The sequence below is a fragment of the Oryctolagus cuniculus genome, chromosome 12 (assembly GCF_964237555.1).
Source record: "Oryctolagus cuniculus chromosome 12, mOryCun1.1, whole genome shotgun sequence".
Classification (NCBI taxonomy): domain Eukaryota; kingdom Metazoa; phylum Chordata; class Mammalia; order Lagomorpha; family Leporidae; genus Oryctolagus; species Oryctolagus cuniculus.
This window is the reverse complement of record NC_091443.1, coordinates 117005806-117025490: the sequence shown is the minus strand read 5'-3', so window position 1 is coordinate 117025490 and position 19685 is coordinate 117005806. Positions and strand designations below refer to the sequence as shown.

The 19685-nt window shown below is 44.0% G+C and overlaps 2 pseudogenes; both read right to left on the bottom strand.

Annotated features, from left to right (window-relative positions):
• Positions 1 to 1754: 1754 nt before the first annotated feature.
• LOC127490163 (UPF0561 protein C2orf68 homolog) lies at positions 1755 to 2278 on the bottom strand (annotated as a pseudogene).
• A 13564-nt stretch (positions 2279 to 15842) lies between these two features.
• On the bottom strand, positions 15843 to 16379 carry LOC138844821 (carnosine N-methyltransferase pseudogene; annotated as a pseudogene).
• Positions 16380 to 19685: the final 3306 nt, after the last annotated feature.

Below are 19685 nucleotides of genomic sequence, written 5' to 3'. Positions count from 1 at the left end.
CAGCTGCCTAAGTAGAGGGCAAAGACTTTTCTCCTTTGAAAGTAGACCTGAGCCCAGGACTGGTAAGTTCAAGGCACTTAACCTGGTGCAGCTTTGAGGGTTTGCAGCACTCTGCTCACTGGCTTTCACAACCAGGCCCCTCGACCTTATCTGCCTCACTCACTGTCCCAGCGTTCCCTGGCGCTGCAGGCTGCAACTCAGCATTCCACGTTCTAATGGCGTAGCTGAAGGAGCCGCCTTGCCCCATTTGGAGGGAGATGATTTTCAGGAGTGCGGGGCACAAACCAACAGTTCTCTTGGGTGTCTTTTAGGAGAAGAACTGCTGCAATAGAACTGCCAACCTGATCCTGAGACCCTGATGTGGAGAAACCAGGGGGCCAGGGGGCTTTGGTTTCAGGAAGTTCCAGGGCTCACTGGCTCACTTAAGCTGTAAACTTCAAGTCACTGAGGTCACGCCGATTTGCTCGCAGATAGACGTGCCTTGGAAACTTTGGTGCACACGATGTCTTGTGGACTTCAGACCTTAGCCTAACCCTGTGGTAGAAAAAAATGTTCCCTCGGGAAGAGCAGCGCTACCCTGGGACTCTTTCAGGACCTCAGTTATACGTACACCAGAGGGCTTCAAGAAGTTCACAGACAATTCAGACTGTCTTTCGATTCCACTTTCCATGAACTTTTTGAAGCTGCCTTATGCATATCCTTGAGATAGCGAGGGAGGAAGCATGGGACAGGACATTGGACAGGAAGAGGGAACAGATAAGGAGAGTTGTGTAGTCCCCCACTCCACCTTTTTTTTGCAACTAGGGCTCCAAACAGGCAATTATTGTTAATGTTGAGTTTCCCTTTGTACTTACGGTCTAGACTTTTAAGTCACGGTTGGAGAGTTAGTTTCAAGCTTGCTTTGATAATTCTCCATTGGTTGTCCTGAGCAGAGGAGTCTATTCGCAGCTATTTGCAGCTGGAATTCTGCAGCTCCAGGCAGGTTTTGCTGCAAGAAATCCTTGCAGTTTAGCACCAGGATCTTCTTCCTAGGTCTGCTGTCTGACAGTGGTGTGGCACATGCAAGCAGCTCACGAAAGCATGGGAGGGGAGGGAGACGTGCTTGTGAGTGGGCCTCAGAAATAAAGGTCTCCCACTTTATTCTGGTGTCAGAATTACTTGGAGAACTTGTTGGAAAGGCAGAGCCTCACAGTCCCCCCCTCCAAGGTCCTGAGCAGCTGCAGGTGCACAGTCCTGTTGAGGGGGTGGGGAGAGAACTGAGAGATTCGACCTGAGGCAGAGAGATGAAGAAAAGGAAAAACAAAGAATAAAGCTAAAAAAAAAAAAAGTCCAGGGAAACACGGGTGGAAGCGAAGTGAGCACAACACGAAGGAAAGGAACTATGACATAACAGCGCTCACGGAGCTGGGTGGGACACGAAGCAGCCAGGCATGTGACCTCTGAGAACGCAGCATGATGGCGAAAGGCTTCATGGACCCTGGTTCGCCCTCAAGCCTGTGCTCCCAGAACACCAAGTCAGCCACACCGAATTCTCAGAGAATTCCAGAATATGAGGCTGGTCAACAGGCCAACCAGTAAACGGTTGTGGGGGACATGGGCCAGGTGGAGTCTTGGAATGACCCTGGGGATGCAGCAGCTCTGGCAGTGTCAAGATCAAACAGTGGTGCAGGTGCCCTCAGGCTACGGCTGAGCTCCCTGGGCAGAATTCTTCCACTGGCAGTGAATCTAGCCTGCAAAGAATGCTTTCAAGTTGGTCAGTGGCGGTTCTGGCACTTTGCAATCTCCTCTTGGATATGCAACTTGAGAGCCTCTCGCATGGGCGGATCCAGAGGCGTGTGGGCAGACACCTCCTCGCTCACCCTTCCTGGGTCATCGTCCTGATACACGATAACTGATGTGACCTCGCCACTGTCCGCCTCGTATTCTAAGCAGAAGAGCTGATGGCCAGAAGGCTCTAGTTCAGAGCCACCACTACTGCTGCTTTCACTGGACTCCTCCAAGTCTGGGTTGCCTGGGCGGGTAGAGCCATCTTCTCCTTGGCCGCCTGCTTCACCTTCTTGTCGTAGTCATCCCTGCGGGGAGCCGAGCGGGAGTCAGGGACAGCCGGCTGGGCCAGGCCAAGGGTGGCGGTGGCGCTGGGCGGGGAGGTACCGGGCGATCTGGTTCCGTCCGATGTGGTGCACGAAGCCGTGGCTCATGTCCAGCCACCCGCCAGGATTGCAGCAGAGCCTGGGCCCGGAATCCCGGGCCACCTCCATCTGGAGCCCTGGGCGCAGAGTCGCCGCCACCTCAACGGCCCCAACGGCCGCCCTCCCGCCGGTGGAGGCCCGAGCCAGCCCGCGCTCAGCTTCCGGCCGGGTTTCCTTTGCTTTTTATAAACATCACAATTTGAATTAACATATCTCAGTCCATTGCTGTGGATAGAAGTTAAACCATGTGTTGTAAAAAATAGGGTGTGGAGGGAGAGTTTCTGGGTGATGTTCCATCTCTGTCTGGCTTCTTGGTGATTTGGACCTGGGTCAGTGATAAATTCATGCTTCTCTCTGGTCTGCTTTGCTTTCTAGGAGTCCAACTATTCTAGCTATTTGTTCCTCCAGGTTATTGCTTTGCAGGTTCCTTTGAATGCCTGTTATAATTCAGGCCTATTTTTGGTTAGGAACGGCAGCAGTGGAGATGAATGTATGTGTTACTGTTGTCCCACTAAGCAGCCTGGAGTAGAGCCGATGGGTTTACTTGACAGTGTGAACTTCCCTTCGTGTCCCTGGAAGCAGCCTCGCCCCCTGCATGCAGGCAACAAGGTAGCAGGACAGTGGCACAGCAAACAATGCCATGGAAATTTACTGTTGCCGGGAGCTAGGCCATGCTGCATTGGCTTCTGCATTGGCAGTGCTTAGCCTCACCAGCAGGGCCATCTGCTGGGGCTGCCTCCTTCATACAGTCAGCCCTTCTTTCTTAGTGACCATGGCTCCTGTGACAGCAAAGCTACAGGTTTGGATGGTGGAAACCATGGAGGAGTCAACAGTGTGGAGCAGCTTGAGTATATTTCTTCGGTGCTTGAATGATCCTGGCCCACCCGTACAGCTTCTGTGTCTAACATCACTGCCTTCTGCTGCATGGTGGCTCTGCTCTGTCGTGTGTCAGAGACCTTTGGGTGGCATTTTCATTTATAGAGCATGAGCCTAGAAATGTCACTTCCCCAGTGGTTTTAAGTATTAGTTCTTTGGCCTCAGTTTCTGGAAACTCTTCTGTCTTAATGTCATGGCCCAGCACAGAGATGGTGTTTTTCTGGCACTTGCTGTGTTGAGACGGCTGTGTGGCCTTCCTGCTTTATTCCGTAAGTGAATGAAATCCTGTTTCAAAGATCAGAAACATGATTTGTTCATTTCTGAGTCACGGACAGCAGGCTACCTCACTGGCAAGGCATGCATAAATGGTTATCCCATGATACCTGGTAAAAGCCACTTGGTTCTTCCTTTAGTTCTGAAAAACTAGAGCTTGTAGAGTGTTTTTGTAGGCTATAAGCTGACCATTATTGAAGGTGCTGTGAGCATGTGGTAACCCTGTATTCCTAGTCTTGGTTAGCATGTGAACAGTTGTGTTTAATGTATGAAAAAATATATAGATATATATTTCTAAACCTCCAAGAAATAAATAAAGGAAACAAATTGCTTTCAAATGCTTGTGATTATTTAAATGTTTGGTAAGTAAAATAGTAGTATCATAGGCTTAATAATAGTAGCTCCATCTCCCCATACGTACATGTTATAAAAAGTTACTAGGAAATTACTGAAAACAATGGCTAGCTTTCTTTAATATTATTTCTCTCTAGAGTAGAGTCTAGATCCTTTCTAAGCCAGATAAAGTACTGAAACAGTAATTACTGAACATAAGTTTATGTATTCTATTTGACATCTTGCTTCTGTATGATAAGGAGAAGCAAAATATCTTGGAGTATCTTAATGAATATGAAAAAGATAAGCTGGCGCTGCGGCTCACTAGACTAATCCTCTGCCTTGTGGCGCTGGCACACCGGGTTCTAGTCCCGGTCGGGACACCGGATTCTGTCCCGGTTGCCCCTCTTCCAGGCCAGCTCTCTGCTGTGGCCAGGGAGTGCAGTGGAGGATGGCCCAAGTGCTTGGGCCTTGCACCCCATGGGAGACCAGGATAAGTACCTGGCTCCTGCCATCGGATCAGCCAGGTGCACCGGCCGCAGCGCACCAGCCACAGCGTGCCGGCCGCAGCGGCCACGGCGGCCATTGGAGGGTGAACCAACGGCAAAAGGAAGACCTTTCTCTCTGTCTCTCTCTCTTACTGTCCATTCTTCCTGTCAAAAAAAAAAAAAAAAAGATATCACATGAGGGTCCTTATTCCTCTAGAAATTACAGTTTCACAAATGTATTAGTCTGCTATCAAATGCTGCTCCATGACTGCACTATAGAGTGAATGTTCATGGCTTCCTCAAATATATCTGTTGGTATATTTAGCCTGTTGTGATAGTCTTCAATACTGGGGTTCTTGGTAAATGATATGGTCACTCTTACAACAGAACCCTATGGTTTTTTTTTTTTTGTTTTTTGATGATTTCTTTTTTTTTTTTTTTTTTTTGACAGGCAGAGTTAGACAGTGAGAGAGAGAGAGACAGAGAGACAGAGAGACAGAGAAAAAGGTCTTCCTTCCATTGGTTCACTCCCCAAATGGCCACTACACCTATCTGAAGCCAGGAGCCAGGTGCTTCGTCCTGGTCTCCCATGAGGGTGCAGGGCCCAAGCACTTGGGCCATCCTCCACTGCCTTCCTGGGCCACAGCAGAGAGCTGGCCTGGAAGAGGAGCAACTGGGACAGAATCCAATGGCCCCCCTGGTACTAGAACCCCGGGGTGCCGGCACTGCAGGTGGAGGATTAGCCAAACGAGCCGCAGTGCCAGCCTAGAACCCTATGTCTTAAACATTACTTGGCTGTTTCTTCTCTGAACAGCCCTCAGCAATTTTGACAAATTATTTCAACCATAATTGTTTCCATATTTGTCAGCATGTCCTAGGAAAATAATTTATTTGAAATCACAATTAAGAATTACAGAATCAAATTGTTGCAGGAGTTTGAGTCAGTTTTTTATTTCAGGTTGGATAATGAGTGTGAGAAAAAGGAGAAGTAAAGTTTCACTGAGGAGGGGATCCAAGGGAGTGTTCCAGTAAGGTTGTGGACAACACAGCTTATTTAGCAATTGCCTGTTGATTGATCAATCGCCTATGTTGGGGCCTGCTTTGTTGTTTTGTTTCATGTTTGCATATGTTTTCTTCAGGGGTCTGGTTTCTGGTGAATTGAGAAATGGCTTCCTTACATACATTTCAGGAAGTGGTCATTGTCTCTGACCAGGTTATCTCTCTATTGAGGTCTGATCTGGCTTCCAATACCTAGAACATTCTATACATCAAGAAAGTGGTCCTGGTCTCTGATGAGCTGAGAATGCCATCTTTCTGAGTAGAAAGAGTTGAAAGACGTTACCTCACTGATCACTATAGAAATGCCATAGTTGGAAACTGTTCCTGACAGGTTGAAAATGTGGTGGTCTGGCCAGTGCCGTGGCTCACTAGGCTAATCCTCCACCTTGCGGCACCGGCACACCGGGTTCTAGTCCCAGTTGGGGCACCGAATTCTGTCCCAGTTGCCCCTCTTCCAGGCCAGCTCTCCGCTGTGGCCAGGGAGTGCAGTGGAGGATGGCCCAAGTCCTTGGGCCCTGCACCCCATGGGAGACCAAGATAAGCACCTGGCTCCTGCCTTCGGATCAGCACAGCATGCCGGCCGCAGTGGCCATTGGAGGGTGAACCAACAGCAAAAGGAAGACCTTTCTCTCTGTCTCTCTCTCACTGTCCACTCTGTCAAAAAAGAAAGAAAGAAAGAAAGAAAGAAAGAAAGAAAGAAAGAAAGAAAGAAAGAAAGAAAGAAAGAAAGAAAGAGAGAGAAAGAAAGAAAAGAAAAAAGAAAATGTGGTGGTCTGCTCCGACACCAGAACCTGGTATCTTGTAGTTATTTAAGAAAAAAGGACACTTCTATATCCCAGAACCCGTAATTTTCCTATCTTTCTGTTGGTATTTCACTTACTGCATTCTCACAAGATAGTTACTCAAGGAGCACCCCGCTGCTACCTTTACAATGAATAGTTGATCTGCTGACTGATGTGAGATGAGAAGGCCATAGATATCCAACTGCAGCACCAGCAACAATAAGCACAAAGAAACACATAGGAACATCTGACTACAGAATTGCCCACTTTTGGCAACTGAGGTTTATCTTCAGTTATTGAAACTGGAGTTAGAGAAGTATTTAACTTCATAATAGTAAATGAGAAATGGGCATATCTTTCCCATTCCTAAGATTCTTTTTTCAGTTGCTGACTGAGTGTGGTGGCTGCAGCTGACCAATTCTACAACAGCTTCTCTGTGCTGAGAACTACAGGTTGCACTGGGAGGCCAAGATGTAGCCCCTCTCCTACCAACACCTCTTTTTCTGTTCTATCCTCCATGGTAGGAAGGTTTGATTGCTTCTACAACACAAAACTCAGAGATCACAACCAGTTAAATTTGTGTTTTAACTCTGGTATACTACACATAAAACATGAATGCCATGGCATTGTTCTTAACCATCATTTTTGTACTATGTCTATGATGATTAATAATTATTCTGTAAAGAATTTCGATGGTGTTCATGTTTGCAGGGAATTTTTCCCTATATTCATTATCTGGTTTTTTGGAGTTCCTTCTCCATAGACTTCTCTTATAATTCTGTTTCTGTGAATTCGTTGGTAACAGTCTATGTTTCATTTCTGAGTTAAGATTCTGAGTCTCTCCTTTGTAATCTAAGTGTTTGTAATATGTGTTCATTTGTCAAAGAATCAAGTTTGATTCTGGTGATTTTTAAAAAGATGTACTTATTTAAAGGCAAAGATGGAGGGGGGGTAGGGAGGGAAAGAGAGAGATATCTTTGACTTTCTGATTTAATCACCAAATCAGCACAGTAGCCTGGGAATAATCAGGCCAAAGCCAAGAGTACAGAACTCAATCAGGGTCTTCAAAATGGTGGCAAAACCCCAGGTATTTGAACGAATATCTTCTGCTTCCTATTTGCACAGCAGTGAGCTGGATGGGTAGCAAAGCAATGTGATTGTTTACTTCCCACATACTCAATACGGTCAGGTCCAGGTTTGCCGAAAGCCAGAAGCTTGAAACTCTATAGCTATATCCCACATTGGTGGCCAGGACCCAGGTTCCTGTGCCATCACATACTTCTCTCTGTGATCTACATTAGCAGAACAGGTACCAGTAGCCATAACTGTGACTAGAAACCAAGTATTTGCATATGGCACTTAGGCATCCTAACTGGTTGGTATCTTAACCAATAGGCAAAATGCCTATTCCATATTGTATGTTCTTTTAAAAAACATTTTATTTATTTTATTTGAGAGGCAGAGTTACAGATAGTGAGAAGGAGAATCAGGAAAGAAAGGTCTTCCTTCCATTGGTTCACTCCCCAAATGGCTGCAATGGCCAGAGCTGCGCCAATCTGAAGCCAGGAGCCAGGAGCTTCCTCCAGGTCTCCCACATGGGTGCAGGGGCCCAAGGACTTGGGCCATCTTCCAGTGCTTTCCCAGGCCTGAGAAAGGAGCTGGATTGGCGGTGGAGCAGCCAGGACCAGAACCGGCAACCAGATGGGATGCCAGTGCTGCAGGTAGAAAGATTAACCCACTACACCACAGCACTGGCCCCTCCGTGTTATATGTTCTTAACACAGTAATTTGTATCAATATGTAATGTCCTTTTTGTCTCCTGCAATGATTTTTGTCTCTCAGATAATTGTCTGATGGTAGTATAACCACACCAGTTGGATTTTTTACCTATGATACAATTCTACATTTCCTTTTCTGTCCATCACTTTGAACCTCCTTTCTATTGAATCTACAGTGATTTTATGTAGACAGTATACAGTTGGATTTAGTTTTAAAGCATTCTGATATCTGCTTTTTCATTAGAGTGTTGACACTATTTATATTGGAATAATTATGACATTACTTCTGAAATTTTACATTTGCTTTTTGTTCTCTCTTAGACTATTTTTATCTCATTTCAACCCACACAGCATTTTCTTCATTTCCTTGGATTTTGTAGTGAACACTTTTTATTCCCTTCTCATTTTCCTATTTGTACATGTTTAGGATACTTTTGTTCTTATTACCAATACTTACCTTGGCAAGATTAATATGGGAGACAAAGAAGAACATTATTGAGGAAAATTACTGGGTCAAGAAGACAATATGGGGTTTGAATTGGGCCTGTTAGTTAATGCACCAGTAAGGATGCATGCCCCAAATATGTAAAAAATCTCAAATGTATATTATGTATAACATTCTAAAATACATAGCCACTTAACCTGAGTTGATGCCACCTGCAATAGCACACAAAGACAATGTTCCTATACGCCTCAGTCCAACCCTTTTTTTTTTCTTGGTCAAAAATAACATTATTATAACTTCTGTGCACGAACATGCTTATTTCTAATTATGTTTATGTATTTCTCTTTTAATTGTAATAAGAAATAAAAGGAAAGTATGGACAACTATAAAACCATCCTCGATTCACCATCCTCTCAAATAGAGCAGGAGCTGAGGAGGGTCGTGGTGTAGTTGGTTTTCATGGTGGCATTAAACTTTGTTCCCTCTCTACATTCAGGAAACACCTTCAGAGCAACAGGTATTTCCCAGAGTTACCTTGATCTTTTGTTTTTGTTCTCAGTCATCTGGATTCTCCAACTTTCCTTCTAACAATAAACACATGGCCACTATGCTTGAATGTGCACTGGTCCTGGGGTTCTTCATACATCACACTTTTTTAAAATGCTTTGGGGGGTAGCTAGAGTGCCAATTTCAGGGGTTCCCAATGGCCAGCCCGAATCCCTTCCTCATGCAGAACAATGTGTCATTACAAGCTTCTTCTGAAACTTTTTCTCTGGAACAATGAACAGTCAAGGTGAATCCAGATCATGTACCTGCTTCATGCAACATTTGAGGGAACTACAGGTCAGGGTGGTGAAAGCCATGGCCACAAGTGACACAGCTGGCAGGCAGGCATGGTGTTCTCTAGATGGTCAGATCCTCACAACATTTTGTTTCTCATCTTATAAAATGTGAACCATTGTCTTCTTTCCTCCTTCACCAAAAATTCATCACACCAGAGTCAGTTGGCATATACACTGGGAGGAAAAATGATCCCAAGAAAGGGTGTGTGTCACATTTGCACATGAGCTGCTGGATAGCCTGAACCACAAGAGCTCAGGCTTTAGGAAACTGCTCTCTTACTCTAGAGTTTTACACTTTCTGCTTGACCCTATGGGACTGTTTGTCTTTGGCTATTCACCTTTCCAGCCTCATCATTTTCCTGCTCCCTAGTAAAATCCTTCCCTCGGCTCCCTTGTGAACCTGTTCTCCCCTTCCTAACCCTTCTTCCTCCTCCTGCCTGTCTTTGCTTATCTAGGGTTATGGCTATGAATGCCAAAATCCTGCCTTAATCTTGGAGTTTTATTTTCTGTGTGCTCATAGTATGAACATTAATTTTATATAACTGGCCTGAACCACCAACCGCCCATACATTTGGCCCAGCCTCATTCTCAATGTGTCTATATGGGAATTTCTGAGTAGATTTAACATCTGAACAGCTAGAGTTTGTAAAGGAAATTGCTCTTCCTGGTGAACCTTGAATAGAGCAACAGGACTGAACAGTCTGATCAAGAGGGCACCCCCTCCCTTCATAGAACATGTGAGAGAACTTAGGGGCAGGGAAGTGAAAGACCTCACCCCAGTTGACACAGCTGACAGCCATTGAATTTTCCTGGTGATGGTTCCTCTCAACATTCTGGGTATGAATGTCACAAAATTTGAGCATAGGAACCATTATCTGCTTGCCTTCTTCAACAAAGATTCATTGTAACAGGGCTGGTTGGCATATAACTTAGGGATGACAAATGATTCCAAGAAGCACTGTTTTACATTTGCACATGAGCCATATGATGCCCTGAACCATGAATGCTACTGAAAGAGATACTAGGGATCTCTGGATATGTAGAAATGGGAAATGTCCCAGATGCTCCTGAGGAAGTAGGAGCATTGGATTCCCCCTTCTGGGTGTTTCCTTGGTGGAGAAGCCATTGCAGGTACATGTTTGACATTTTGTTTTTGTTTTGTTTCAGATGAATAATTCCAATTTGTATTTATCTGGAACCCAAGAGAGAAATGAGCAGAGCCAGTGTGTGCTATTGGAAGCAGGCATGAGGTGAGTTTTCCATCATCATCCACACAGCCCCTCACTCCATCCTCAGATCACCCCCAAGGTGCAGGCATCATTATCTTCACTCTGTGGGTGAGAAGCCTGAGGCTCACAGAGGTAAAGGAACTTGTTTTAGCAAAGAAGGACTCAAAACCAGGGACAAAAAATAGCCAACTTGGACTTGATATAGAAAATTTGTAATGCTGCAAATCTGCACCATCCTTTTAGGTTTCTCAACCAGAGAATACCTTGATGAAAACACATGGAAGAGCTGGCTGGTAGCATTTATAAAGGATTTACAGAGGTAGGAAGAAACTGGAGCAGAGAGCAATGGCATAGAAGGCTGTGACTGCAATCCAGACACTGGAGATGGAGCAAACAGAGTTTGGAACTAGCAAGCCTTGGTCCAGGACAGGCCTACTGGTTAACACAGTGGTTGGGATGCCCATATTTCATATTGGAACATCTGGGTTCAAGTCCAGTCACAGCTTCAGATTCTAGCTTCCTGCTAATGTGCACCCTTAGAGGCAGCAGGTCATGGGTCAAGTAGTTAGGTTCCTGCTACCCACAGGCAAGACCTGGATGGAGTTCTTGGCTCTCAGTTTCAGCCTGGCCAAGACCTGGTAATTTCTGGCATTTGAGGAATTGGATTAGCAGACAGGAGCTTGTTTTCTCTGCCTCTCAAAAAATACATAAAAAAAAACCCAAAACACCCACAAGACCTTGTTCTAGCCTTGTCCCTGCCATGCTTCCATTACTGCTGGGGAACCCTGAGCAAGTCACAGCAATTTCTCTGAAGCTTTGTAATTTGTCCCTAAGATGCTGATGAACTGATAATAGAAAACCCTGAGGTTCTTTCAAACTCTAAAATTCTGCCTGAGATTTATAAATTTTAATGCACTCTGAATACCATCTTGAATCCAGAAGAGAATATAGATATAGTAATTCTTAACATAATCTTGTCAAAGTACAAAGGAATAGGCTTGATTTTAAGAATGCTTTTTTTTTTTTTTTTGGACAGGCAGAGTGGACAGTGAGAGAGACAGAGAGAAAGGTCTTCCTTTGCCGTTGGTTCACCCTCCAATGGCCGCTGCGCTGATCCAAAGCCAGGAGCCAGGTGCTTCTCCTGGTCTCCCATGTAGGTGCAGGGCCCAAGGACTTGGGCCATCCTCCTCTGCACTCCCGGACCACAGTATAGAGCTGGCCTGGAAGAGGAGCAACCGGGACAGAATCCAGCACTCCGACCAGGATTAGAACTAGGTGTGTCGGCGCCGCAGGCGGAAGATTAGCCTATTGAGCCATGGCGCCGGCCAAGAATGCTTTTTAAACCAGATTACATCACAACAAGCCCATCATTTCAGCATCTTTCTAGTTTCCTTGTTTATGAATATGATTTGGATACTGCTGCTATAGCAGTGGTTGACATTAAAGTCAAATAAGAATATTATGTTTGAAACAGAGGAGAGAATTTAAGCTTATCTTTCTAAGAAATTTATGAAAATATACTCGGCAGACAGAAATTGCATTGTCATAAAATTAGTTTTCTAAGCTCAAATTTAATTAAAATGAGACACTTCTACAACTGGTTCAATCAACAGAGTGTAAAGAGATTTTGGAGGGGCCGGCACTGTGACGCAGTGGGCTAATGTCCTGGCCTGAAGCAACGGCAGCCCTTAAGGGCACCAATTCAAGATCTGGCTGCTCCACTTCCAATCCAGCTCTCTGCTATGGCCTGAAAGCAGTAGCAGATGGCCCAAGTCCTTGGGCCCCTGCACCCACGTGGGAGACCAGGAAGAAGCTCCTGGCTCCTGGTTTTGGATCGGTGCAGTTCTAGCCATTGCGGCCAATTGGGGAGTGAACCAGTGGTTGGAAGACCTCTCTCTCTCTCTCTCTCTCTTTCTCTCTCTCTCTCTCTCCCCCCTACTCTCTCTATGTAACTCTGAATTTCAAATAAATAAATAAATATTTAAAAAAAAGAGAAATTTTGAATAGAGCACACAGGAAATAAATATAGTACCACTCGAGCAAATAACCAACACAACAGTTGTGTGTCTGCTGTTGCTGGTGATGCTTCTCAAATATCTTTAACGACTTCTGGATGAATTGGCTTCTGCTGGTGTGAAGCAGGCTCGTCATGCCTGGCTCACACTTGCAAATTTAGTTCTGTAAGAACAAGAGTTCCCTCTTGGGGAAAAGACCTTAATTCATTTATCGAGGCTCCACTTCTATAACTGACACACTTCCTATTAGGTGCCATGTCCAAAAACTGTCCCATTGAATAATTAAAGTTCCAAACCATGAACTTTTTTTCTTTTTCCCAGAATGTAAGTCCACCATTTCAGCTGTTTTCATGACAGTGTAAGTTGGCAACTCTTTTTTTTTTTTTTTGACAGGCAGAGTGGACAGTGAGAGAGAGAGACAGAGAGAAAGGTCTTCCTTTTGCTGTTGGTTCACCCTCCAATGGCCACTGCAGCTGGCACAGCACGCTGATCTGAAGCCAGGAGCCAGGTGCTTCCTCCTGGTGTCCCATGGGGTGCAGGGCCCAAGGATCTGGGCCATCCTCCACTGCCTTCCTGGGCCACAGCAGAGAGCTGGACTGGAAGAGGGGCAACTGGGACAGAATCCGGTGCCCCGACTAGGACTAGAACCTGGTGTGCCGGTGCCGCAGGCGGAGGATTAGGCTATTAAGCCGCAGCGCCGGCCCAAACCATGAACTTTTAATGGACACTTTGAAACCACAGTGCTATTTAAACCCTATCAGGTTTTTGTTTTGTTTGTTTGTTTGTTTGTTTGTTTTTGGTAGAATAGTTTCCTGGGTGACTTTTGTGATACCTCTCAACCAAGGGATAGGAGACATGTATACAATTAATACTTTCCCTCACATTGATTGTACACTGCAGATAATATAAAGGGCTGATGTCAGATGCTAAGCATTCAGTCACAAACACCAAGTGGATTCATGGGGTGATTAACTAGGGACTGTTGACGGAGGCCCATGAGAATGTCACTTAAGTAAGTTAGTTGACCCTCGCAGCCTGGTAGATGATGACGAACAGTTATCAATGCATCTGGTTACTTGAAATGTGTGAGGTCTGGAAAACCTTGGGGATATCAAAGTCACATAAACAACACAACCTTGATCTGACTTGCATGATCCAGGCAGGGGCTAGTCTCCCGGGATTTCTAGCTTCCCATCCTTATTAATCCTATGAGAAAGCATAATCTCACACTGGCGATTTTACCATACAGCTGTGTATGTTGTGGACCTCTTGACCAAAGAAATAAGATGCTTCTCTGAGAGTTCTTTACAACAAAGCCAAATTAATAGGAGAGATACATGAGGGAGCAACATTGTTTTCAGTTTGGTTTGTATTGACTGCATAGTCAGATACTCATGATTCATTTAAGGTGCACTCCTGTCCATGTTTGGCTTTGTCTACATTGTGTAGCTTATGCTAACAGTTTTGGCAAGAAGGCTCTGCATTGCTTTGCTTGGAAGGTCAGGCGGACATGCAAGAAGGGCTCGCAATCCCTTTTCACTGTATTTCTTCTGAGCAGAAGCCAGGTGAATTGGGTTGAAGTGATAGGTCTTTTCCCTTAGCAGAAATTCCCACCTGGGTCTGCTTTTCTGGGAAGGGCTCAAAGCCAATTTCATGACACCAAGCACCTCCCTGTAGCTGAGGGCATTGGGCTCTAGTCACAGCTATGGCTACAGATTGCTTTTCATGCTGATGTAGTTCACAGACAGCAGCATGTGATGGCTGAAGAACCTGGGTCCCTGCCACAAAAGTGGGAGATGTCCACCTGGTTCCAAACTATGGCCTGGCCAGGACCTGACTCTCTTGAATATTTGAGATGTGAACACTCCGTTTGCTCTGCTCTCAATTCAGCTCACTGCTGTGCAACCAGGATGCAGCAGATGATGGTTCAAATACTTGGTATTTGCTACAATTTGTAGGACACAGAAGAAGTTTTGAGCTCCTGGCTTTAGCCTGATTCTGAAATAAAACTTGATTTATGTTTTAAAGTGAGACTGCTAGGTTACAAGCACCTGAAAGCTTTTAGGCAAACAAGATAAACAGGAGTATAGTGGCAAGAACAGGTGAAGAGAATGCAGGACAGCTTGTAACCCCAGTGTTTCAGCCTGTGAGGAAGCAGGGGAGGGATCTCCATGCTAGGAAATCAATAGTTGGCTCTAACCGCCCCAGGTATGCTGACCTACCAAGCTGGAAATCTTGCAAGATTGTTAACCAAGTTTCGATGTTGGTGCATGCACTTCCTGAACCCATCACTTGACTGGATGAGTGAGGTTGTTCATCACACAGACGAGTCTATGAAGCATCAGTCAACAAATGCAGGGCCATCCACGGTGAGTATGTGTCCCTAGAGAGACACACACACACACACATGTGTTGGCCTTCATTACTTGGCTGTGGTTTACTATACTAAACTGAATTCCAAAGACGCCCAGAAATGAGGACAGGCAGGAGCCCCCATTTCACTGCTGTGGGTCCTGAGGAGCTGCCTTTGGATGAACCTTTTATGCAAGTGAGAGAGTTGTTTGGAGATGGCTGCCCATGTCTACTCTGATACCTTCTTCCTGTATTTTGGGAAATGGGCCCTGGTTGGCCCAGTGATATTTTTGGTCATCATGGGGTGAGGGAGGAGGGATTGAGGTAAGCTTGGGGGCTCAGGCTTCAGATACAGCTCTCACCCTAGAGTTTTACTCCTTCTGCTCACCCCTCAGGAACTCTTTTCTCTTTTGTCATTTGCCTTTTCAGTCTCATCATTTTCCTGACCCCTAGTATACCCCTTCTCTTGGCTCCATTTTTACCTCTTCTCCCTTTCCAGCCCCCTTCTTTATGCCTGACTACGCATATCAAGGATTATGGCTATGGATGCAGAAACCCTGCCTTAATCTTGTTTTTATTTTTTATTTTCTGTGTGGTCATAGTATGATAGTTAATTTTACATAATGACTGGATTGGGCCACCGAGTGCCCATACCTTTGGCCTAACCTCATTCTTTCTGTGTCTAGGTGGGTATTTCTGGCTTGGTTTAACATCTGAACAGCTACAGCGTACAAAGGAAATGGCCCTTCCTGGGGAGGCTTGAATAGAGCAAAAGGACAGAGCAGTCTGTAATCAAGAGGTCACACTCCTTCCTTCACTGTCTTAGATAATTGACGTCAGAATATTCTGGATAGTGTTCTAGATTTTGATGAATGACTCTCCTGGGTATCCAGATTGGGAAATGGGCACACACAAAGGTTTCTGCAGCAATGTTCGATCTTTCCTTCATAGGACCTCTGCCTACACCTCTATGTGAATATTCTCTAGTCCTGGGTGTCTTCCACATACCACACTTGTTTCAATGCCTTTGGGAGGTGGCTCAGGTGCCAGTTTCAGGGGCTTTCAATGTCAGCCTTTGTCCCTCCCACATGCACACCCGCTGTGACATTGCAGATTTTTTCTGAAACTTTTGTCTGGAAAAATGATGAACAGTCTAGATGCATGCAGATTATGTACTTTCTTCATAGAACATTTGAGGGAACTAAGGGCAAGGGATAAAGTTTATTAATTTCAGAGCATCTTTCTAGTATAAACCTCAAAGAAAAGCACAAAAGTGTCCATTCCTTTCCTTGACACTCACAACCTAGCAGAGATATTTTTCCAGACCAATCTTTATAGTCTAGCACCATGTACCGGAATATTTGTTTTTGAAGGAACCCATATCTTGGAAAATTTAAAAAACATTTTTATAATGATTGGCTGGCAGCAGGAATCCCATCCTGCTTCGCCAGTTTCACTACAGTCTCACAAAATGTCTCAGTATGGATTTTAACTTGCATGTGAAGTGTAGATGCTGGCGAAATCTTTCCATTCTTTCCGTATTCTTCATATCCTTTATTTCCAAACATATTTATAAAGTCGTTCACAATGGTCAGAAGCATGTCTTGATTAGGATCAGTGCAGTTTGAGATCTTGTCCAAGTTAAGATATTGAGGAAGCAGTTTCTGCTGATTAACTGGAAGTGATCAAAATTCTCTTTCTTTTTTTTTAACTTTTATTTAATGAATATAACTTTCCAAAGTACGATTTATGGATTACAATGGCTTCCCCCCCATACCGTCCCTCCCACCCACAACCCTCCCCTTTCCCACTCCCTCTCCCCTTCCATTCACATCAAGATTCATTTTCGATTATCTTAATATACAGAAGATCAGCTTAGTATACATTAAGTAAGGATTTCAACAGTTGGCTCCCACACAGAAACATAAAGTGAAAAATAATAGATGATTTTTTTAAATGATGATGAAATCAGATCAGACCTATTGTCATGTTTAATCCCAGTGAGAGTCAAGTTGGGAGTTGATAATTTCTTCTTTTTTTTTTTTTTTACAGAGGATCAGTTTAGTATGCATTAAGTAAAGATTTCAACAGTTTGCACCCCCATAGAAACACAAAGTGAAATATATTGTTTGAGTACTCGTTATAGCATTAAATCTCAATGCACAGCACATTAAGGACAGAGATCCTACATGAGGAGTAAGTGCACAGTGACTCCTGTTGTTGACTTTACCAATTGACACTCCTGTCTATGGCATCAGTAATCTCCCTATGTTCCAGTCATGAGTTTCCAAGGCTATGGAAGCCCTCTGAATTCTCCGATTCTTATCTTGTTTAGACAAGGTCATAGTCAAAGTGGAGGTTCTCTCCTCCCTTCAGAGAAAGGTACCTCCTTCTTTGAAGGCCTGTTCTTTCCACTGGGATCTCACTCACAGAGATCTTTTGCCAGAGTGTCTTGGCTTTCCATGCCTGAAATACTCTCATGGGCTTTTCAGCCAGATCCGAATGCCTTTAGGGCTGATTCTGAGGCCAGAGTGCTATTTAGGACATCTGCCATTCTATGAGTCTGCTGAGTATCTCACTTCCCATGTTGGATCACTCTCCCCTTTATTTATTCTATCGGTTAGTGTTAGGAGGTACTAGACTTGTTTATGTGCTCCCTTTGACTCTTAGTCCTTTCATTATGATCAATTGTGAACTGAAATTGATCACTTGGACTAGTGAGATGGCATTGGTACATGCCACCTTGATGGGATTGAATTGGAATCCCCTGGTATGTTTCTAACTCTACCATTTGGGGCAAGTCAGCTTGAGCATGTCCCAAATTATACATCTCTTCCCTCTCTTATTCCCACTCTTATGTTTAACAGGGATCATATTTCAGTTAATTTTCAACACTTAAGAATAACTGTGTATTAATTACAGAATTAAACCAGTCATATTAAGTAGAACAGGCAAAAAAAACTACTAAGAGGGATAATGTATTAAGTTGTTCATTAACAGTCAGGGCAATGCTGATCAAGTCACCGTTTCCCATAGTGTCCATTTCACTTCAACAGGTTTCCTTTTTGGTGTTCAGTCAGTTGTCACCGATCAGGGAGAACATATGGTAATTGTCCCTTTGGGACTGGCTTATTTCACTCAGCATGATGTGTTCCAGATTCCTCCATTTTGTTGCAAATGACTGGATTTCATTGTTTCTTACTGCGGTATAGTATTCTAAAGAGTACATATCCCATAATTTCTTTATCCAGTCTACCGTTGATGGGCATTTAGGTTGGTTCCAGGTCTTAGCTATTGTGAATTGAGCTGCAATAAACATTAGGGTGCAGACCGCTTTTTTGCTTGGCAATTTAAATTCCTTTGGGTAAATTCCCAGGAGTGGGATGGCTGGGTCGAACGGTAGGGTTATCTTCAGGTTTCTGAGGAATCTCCAGACTGACTTCCATAGTGGCTTGACCAGTTTGCATTCCCACCAACAGTGGGTTAGTGTCCCTTTTTCCCCACATCCTCGCCAGCATCTGTTGTTGGTAGATTTCTGCATGTGAGCCATTCTAACCTGGGTGAGGTGAAACCTCATTGTGGTTTTGATTTGCATTTCCCTGATTGCTAATGACCTTGAACATTTTTTCCTGTGCCTGTTGGCCATTTGGAATCCTCTTTTGAAAAATGTATATTGAGGTCCTTGGCCCATCTCTTAAGTGGGTTGTTTGTTTTGTTGTTGTGGACTTTCTTGATCTCTTTGTAGATTCTGGTTATTAAGTCTTTATCTGTTGCATAGTTTGCAAATATTTTTTCCCATTCTGACGGTTGTCTCTTCACTCTCCTGACTGTTTCTTTTGCAGTACAGAAACTTCTCAATTTGATGCAATTCCAATAGTTGATTTTGGCTTTGACTGCCTGTGCCTCCCGGGTCTTTTCCAGAAATTCTTTGCCTGTGCCAATATCTTGCAGGGTTTTTCCAATGCTCTCTAATAATTTCATGGTGTCAGGTCGTAGATTTAGGTCTTTAATCCATGTTGAGTGGATTTTTGTGTAAGGCGTAAGGTAGGGGTCTTGCTTCATGCTTCTGCACGTGGAAATCCAATTTTCCCAGCACCATTTATTGAATAGACTGTCCTTGCTCCAGGAATTAGTTTTAGATCCTTGATCAAATATAAGTTGGCTGTAGATGTTTGGGTTGATTTCTGGTGTTTCAATTCTGTTCCATTGGTCTATCCATCTGTTTCTGTACCAGTACCATGCTGTTTTGATTACAACTGCCCTGAAATCTGTTATTGTGATGCCTCCGGCTTTGTTTTTGTTGTACAAGATTGCTTTAGCTATTCGAGGTCTCTTGTGCCTCCCTATAAATTTCAGCACCATTTTTTCCAGATCTGAGAAGAAGGTCTTCAGTATCTTGATTGGTATTACATTGAATCTATAAATTGCTTTTGGGAGAATGGACATTTTGATGATATTGATTCTTCCAATCCATGAGCATGGAAGATTTTTCCATTTCTTGGTATCCTCTTCTATTTCTTTCTTTAATGTTTTGTAATTTTCATCATAGAGATCTTTAACGTCCTTGGTTAAGTTTATTCCAAGGTATTTGATTGTTTTTGTAGCTATTGTGAATGGGATTGATCTTAGAAGTTCTTCCTCAGCCATGGCATTGTCTGTGTATACAAAGGCTGTTGATTTTTGTGCATTGATTTTATACCCTTCTACTTTGCCAAACTCTTCTATGAGTTCCAATAGTCTCTTAGTAGAGTTCTTTGGGTCCCCTAAATAAAGAATCATGTCATCTGCAAAGAGGGATAGTTTGAGTTCTTCCTTCCCAATTTGTATCCCCTTAATTTCTTTTTCTTGCCTAATAGCTTTGGCTAGAACCTCCAGAACTACATTGAATAGCAGTGGTGAGAGTGGACATCCCTGTCTGGTACCAGATCTCAGTGGAAATGCTTCCAACTTTTCCCCATTCAATAGGATGTTGGCTGTGGGTTTTTCATAGATTGCTTTGATTGTATTGAGGAATGTTCCTTCCA